Source organism: Schistocerca piceifrons, chromosome 4 (assembly GCF_021461385.2).
Source record: "Schistocerca piceifrons isolate TAMUIC-IGC-003096 chromosome 4, iqSchPice1.1, whole genome shotgun sequence".
NCBI classification, from domain to species: domain Eukaryota; kingdom Metazoa; phylum Arthropoda; class Insecta; order Orthoptera; family Acrididae; genus Schistocerca; species Schistocerca piceifrons.
This window is the reverse complement of record NC_060141.1, coordinates 411,802,561-411,808,876: the sequence shown is the minus strand read 5'-3', so window position 1 is coordinate 411,808,876 and position 6,316 is coordinate 411,802,561. Positions and strand designations below refer to the sequence as shown.

Below are 6,316 nucleotides of genomic sequence, written 5' to 3'. Positions count from 1 at the left end.
AATATTGCCCTCAAGTACATCGTCCTTGTATAGACCCTCTATATATTCCTTCCACCTTTCGCTTTGCCTTCTTTGCTTAGAACCGGTTTTCCTTCTGAGCTCGTGATATTCATGCAAGTGGTTCTCTTTTCTCCAAAGGTCTCTTTAATTTTCCTGAAGGAAATATCTATCTTACCCCCAGTGTTATATACCGTTACATCCTTACATTTGTCCTCTAGCCATCCCTGCTTAGCCATTTTGCATTTCCTGATGATCTCATTTTTGAGACATTTGTATTCCTTTTTGCCCACTTCATTTAGTGTATTTTTATATTTTCTCCCATCACTCCACAAAACTTTTGTAATAGAGAATACACTTTGTGCAGCAGCATTAGTGCCAGAGGGATTTAGCACAAACGGTTGAGAGTGATAGACCTTGTTCAGCTCGGTTTAATCAAACAGTGAGTAGCATAGTAGTGTATGTTCTGGAACAGAGTGTTCTGCTCAGAACATATATTGCTGACCTACAACAGTGTGGCAACGGCCTTGCCGCAGTGGATATACCGGTTCCCGTGAGATCACCGAAGTTAAGCACTGTCGGGCGTGGTCGGCACTTGGAAGGGCGACCATCCTGGCCGCCATGCGCTGTTGCCATTTTTCGGGGTGCACTCAGCCTCGTGATGCCAATTGAGGAGCTACTCGATTGAATACCATCTTACGACCGGGAGAGCAGTGTGCTGACCCCGCACCCCTCCTATCCACATCCTCCACCGAGGATGACATGGCGGTCAGATGGTCCCGGTAAGCCACTCGTGGCCTTACAACGGAGTGCTACAACAGTGTATTTTCTTTATCCTTTGGGTATGCTCACATTTCTTCTTCATTCAGTTATGCTACATGTTACTTAAAAACAAGTTAATTCAAAATGTACAGAACAGTTAATGTGAAATGGGACAATATATGTGACACATGTGTTTTTATAGGACAATGAGACACTTAAACTAAATATGGGATGTTCCCATGAAATACAGGTTATCTGGTCACCCTATCCTAGCACATATACTCCTTAATGAGGTTTTATTGATCATAATAAAGATTGGTTACAGTGAAACTGTGCACAATGAGAATAAAAGATGGAAAAATAATTTTCATATAGACTTTGCTAAGTATTGTGCCTCATTTCCCCCTCAGTGCAGTTTTTGGTGAAATGCATATTTTTAGAGCACCCCACACTTGTTTTATGGGGCTTAGGTTTCAGAAATACTTCCATATCTGTGAATGACTCTTCACCATTTAGTTACAAATCCTACTAGATACCATGTATAAATGTATTTTCTTTAGTTCACTGTCAGACTACAGTGGCGGTATAATATATGAGTGTGTGATTTGAAGTTTATAAGTTGAGCTGTTTTGTTCAAGTTTTTGTTCACATGTGTGTCCCTCATTCAATACCTTAGATTGTATGGCAAGTGGTTTCACTCTCAGTTGTGCAATGTGCAACCAGGTTCCAAATGTGAGAAATTTTTACTATTGAAATTTACAAACTAGCCACCATTTTCATCCTTACCCTTTTCACTGATGCAATGTTGGCTGGTTCATGGTGAAGCAGGTTAAAACATAATCAGCGAAGCCCCTTGCCACTCATGTCATGCTAAATGATCATCTGACTTGTGAGATAGGGAGCTCACAGATTTCTGGCCACAAAACAGAGCTCTCTTCTGTTACGAGTCACCACCAGAATAAACTTTAAATTGATTTGTCTTCTTTATCTTTTTACTTTCCTTTTCCTTGGAGATGTGTCTGCATCTGCTGGTGTTACCTTCTCTGACCCCACTAGCTGTCTTTACCATGTAATCTCCATAAAAAATTAAACCATTATAGTTTCCTTTGTCTGTAAATGAGTTCTAAGACCACATCACTTCTAAATCCTGACTACACCCCTACCCACCAAGTGGACAAACTAGTGTCAGAAGTGGGATGCCTGATTCACTCTGTTCTTGTCTATGATGCACCACATAAAAATTTACTAAGCCATGGTCAGATGAATTAAACCATCATGCGAGGCCACCTGGCTCCACACTGAGGTGCAGTGGATAAGTGCTTAGTACAGTCAGTCCGGGGTACCTGCCACAGTCCACACAATGTCACCATCATAACTGCTGCTGCAGCTGTGTGAGGGTGTCCAGCCTCACCCACCATCCTTGCACAAGGCCATATCACGAATACAATGACCCAGCACCACCATGTTGCTGGATACTGGTGCTCTGTCACTACATGACACTGCTACATCAATCATCAGCCAGAAAATGTAAATGGCAACCTTTTCTTTTGGGAGAAGATTCCAGTATAGCTGATGGCACCACAGACATCATTGAGAGCTGCCACTTTTTCTTTATTTTGATGTGTATAGTTCAAAGGGATGCCCACAAGCAGGTCACAAGGAAAACTGGAGATGGATCCAGAATTGCAAGTGAGGATGGAGCAAATTTGGGTGGAGAATAAAGATCTGCAAAGATGCCTGAATGAGACATTATTGAATGTTAAATTGTAAAGTAGCGCTCTGCCTGTACCTAGCCTCATTTCCCCATTTCCAGAGTTCCCACAGACTTTTCTATACTGACCTGGAACTGATGTTGCATTGGGTTTGCTGATTCTCACCTTCACTGGTAAACCAAGTTAAAATGTCCACATTTTCATACAAATTTTAACATGTGTAGAAAAAAATGTCTGTGTGGAGTGACAAAGTGTTGGTAGGAGTTGCCAATGTTAAATTGCAAAGAGAGGCTCGCACTTATGTAAATTCTGTGGATGGGCTGAAAAATACCAAGCCATTTAGCATCCTTAGAAAAAGGACTAGTGGACTGATATGGAGATAAGCATAGCATAGGGTAGTGGTCTATTAATTGTTGGCAGTTCAAATGTATGGTGAATGGTGGTACCTCTTAGGCTAAATGGCAGCAAGGGACAGGAAAGGACACAAGATGTACTCAGTGTGTATGCCAGGGCGCCTCATTCAGCATGTTGAAGAGGCTATTCTGGCAGAATGCAACCGACTGCAGATTGTGGCACATGTTGGAACAAATTATGCCTGTCATTGGGGCTCCGAGTTCATTCTTTTTTTAGCTGTAGGAAACACACAAGTATCAGTGTAAGATCGAGTAAGATCGAAAGAAGTGCTCCCACATGTGAGAGTATTAAAATCCTAATGCCAAAGCATTCGCAACAAAGTGCCAAAGTTGGAATACATATGAGAAGCAGTGAAGTTCACATAATACTAGGTACAGAAAGCTGGTTGAAACCTGAAATTAAAAGCAAATTGTGGTTTTTGCAGAAGATTTAAGTGTATAGTAAAATGATAGGTGAATGGGAAATAGAGGTGGTGTATTGGTTTCAGTAGACAAGAAACTTAAATCCATCAAGGTAGGAATTGAAGCTGCCTGTGAGATTTTTTAGGCAAGACTCAGTAACAGGGGGTGGGCATAAAATGATAATTGAGTCCTTCTGTTGCCCACCAGACTCATCTCCTAATGTAACTGTCAACTTTAGAGAAAAACTCAGTTCACTTTACTATAATCATCAGTGGAGACTTTAATCGTCCAACAGTTAACTGGGAAAATTACAGCTTTGTTAGTGGTGGTTGTGATAAGACATCTTGTGAAACTTCTCTGAAAACTACCTAGATCAGACAGTTAGGAACCCCACTCACAATGTAAATATATTGGATCTAATGGCAACAAACAGGCCTGACATCTTTGAGGATATCCACATCGAAATTGGTAGTGACCAGGATGCAGTTGTCGCAACAATGATCACCGAAGTACAAAGGACTATGGTAACAAGCAGAAAAATATATATGTTCAGTACACTAGATAAAAAGCATTAGTGTCATATCTCAATGAGGAACTTGAAACTTTCAGCACAGGTTGGGTGTACGTAGAGGAACTCTAGCTCAAGTTTAAAAGAATATTTGACCATGCACTGGACAGATGTGTATCCAGTAGAACAATTTATAATGGGAGGGAACCTTCATGGTACACAGTCACTGTGAAGAAATTTCTAAAGAAACAGAGATCACTGCATAATACGTGCTCTGGCGTAACGACAAGTGCCAGCATGACGATGAAGAATGGACAATGAAGAACGGACGATGAAGAATGGAATGGCAGAGAAGGCTGTGAGATGATGTCAGCCAATAGTACTCTGACTAGGATGACACCACAACAGGAGCAGCATCTATATGAGGAGAATATAAGTGCCATGCCGCCTGGCTGCAGCATACAAACTCCACACAGTGACTTATGAACGGTTTTGTTTCGTGCATTGATATTGTATATACCGAAGAACATTGATTATTTGCCTGTTGCCATTTGCTTGCGATCCACCTTTGTGAACACACAAAGTTCAGTATTGTCAATTTTACTTACTGTAATAAACTCCATTAATATGATTTGCTTGAATTGTTGTCTAGCGATCTGAGAAAACAGCTTCCTAGGCACCCTATATTAGGCGAGTGGGCAGGATTCTACCATCGGTGTAAAACAAAGTGTAGGGATATAGGTGGAGAGATGCTGAATGAAGTGCATTTGGCTGTTAAGAGAGCAATGTGTGAGGCTTTAATAACAACCGTAGCAGAATATTATCACGTGATCCTTCACAGAACCCAAATAAATTCAGGTCATATGTAAAGGCTGTTAGTGGTGCCAAAGTTAGTGTCCAGTCCCTAGTGAACGAGATAGAAGCTGAAATTAAGGGTAGCAAAGCAAAAGCTGAAATTCTTGACTCCTCTTTCAAATGTTCCTTTACAAAGAAAAACCCAGGAGAAATGCCCCAATTTTAATCCTTGTACCACTGAAAAGATGAATGAAATAACTATTAGTGTCAGAGGTATTGAGCAGCAGCTGATATCTTTAAGATTGAAAAAATCTTCAGGGCCCGATGGAATTTCTGTCAGATTCTATACTGAATTTGCACTGAGTTAGACCCTCTTCTGACTACAATCCATCATAGATAACACAAACAAAAAAACTTCGCTCAGTTTTTGCGAAAAAGCACAGGTCACACCGATGTACAAAGAAGAGGAGCAGAAGCTATCCACAAAACTACTGGCTAATATCCTTGAAATCAATTTGTTATAGACTCTTAGAACATATTCTGAGCTCAACATAATGGGGTATCTTGAACAGAATGTCCTCCTCAATGCCAATCAACATGGTTTTCAGATACATTGATCATGTGAAAGCCAACTTGCACTTTTCTCACATGACATACTGAAAGCTTTGGATCAAGGCAGTCAGGTAGATACTGAATTTCTTGATTTCCTAAAAGCATTTGACTCGGTACCGCATTTACAATTATTATCAAAAGTATGATCATGTGGGGTATTAGTGAAATTTGTGACTAGGTTTAGGACTTTTTGGTAGGGAAGATGCAGCATATATCTCGGATGGGAAGTCATCGTGAGATGTAGAACTAACTTCGGGTGTGCCCCAGGGAAGTGTGTTGAGATCTTTGCTGTTCATGTTGTATATTAATGATCTTACAGACAATAGCAATAGTAAAACCAGGCTTTTTGCAGATGATGCAGTTACCTGTAATGAAATATTATCTGAAAGAAGCTGCATAAATATTCATTCAGAGCTTGATAAGATTTCAAAGTGGTGCAGAGATTGGAAACTTGCTTTAAAACTTCCTGAACGTAAAATTTTGCACTTCGTTAAATCAAAAAAACATAGTATCCTGTGATTATAATATGAATGAGTCACTGTTGGAATCGACCAACTCATACAAATACCTGTGTGTAACACTTTGTAGAGATATGAAATGGAGTGATCATATAGGTTGAGTCGTAGGTAAAGCAAGTGGGATACTTCGGTTTATCAGTAGGATACTGGGGAAGTGCAAACAATCTACAAAGAAGATTGCTTATAAATCACTCATGCAACCAGTTCTAGAATACTGCTGAAGTGTGTGGGATCCATACCAGATAGGACTAACAGGGGATATTGATTGTACACAGAGAAGGACAGCATGAATGGTCACAGGTTTGTTTAATCTGTGGGAGAGTGTCACAGAGATACTGAAGGAACTGAACTGGAAGATAGGTGTAAACTATCATGAGAAAGTTTATTACCAATATTTCAAGAACTGGTTTTAAATGATTACATTAGGAATACACAACAATGCCCTGCATATCGCTCACATAGGGGTTGTGAGGATAAGAGTAGAATAATTATTGCATGCACAGAGGCATTCAAACTATCATTCTTCCTGCACTCACAGGAAAAAACCCTAATAACTTGTTCAATGGGGCATACCATCTGCAATGCACTTCATGGTGG

At 40.3% G+C, this 6,316-nt stretch overlaps 1 pseudogene; it reads left to right on the top strand.

The window, feature by feature from the left end:
* Nucleotides 1-514: 514 nt before the first annotated feature.
* LOC124797041 lies at nucleotides 515-632 on the top strand (annotated as a pseudogene).
* Nucleotides 633-6,316: the final 5,684 nt, after the last annotated feature.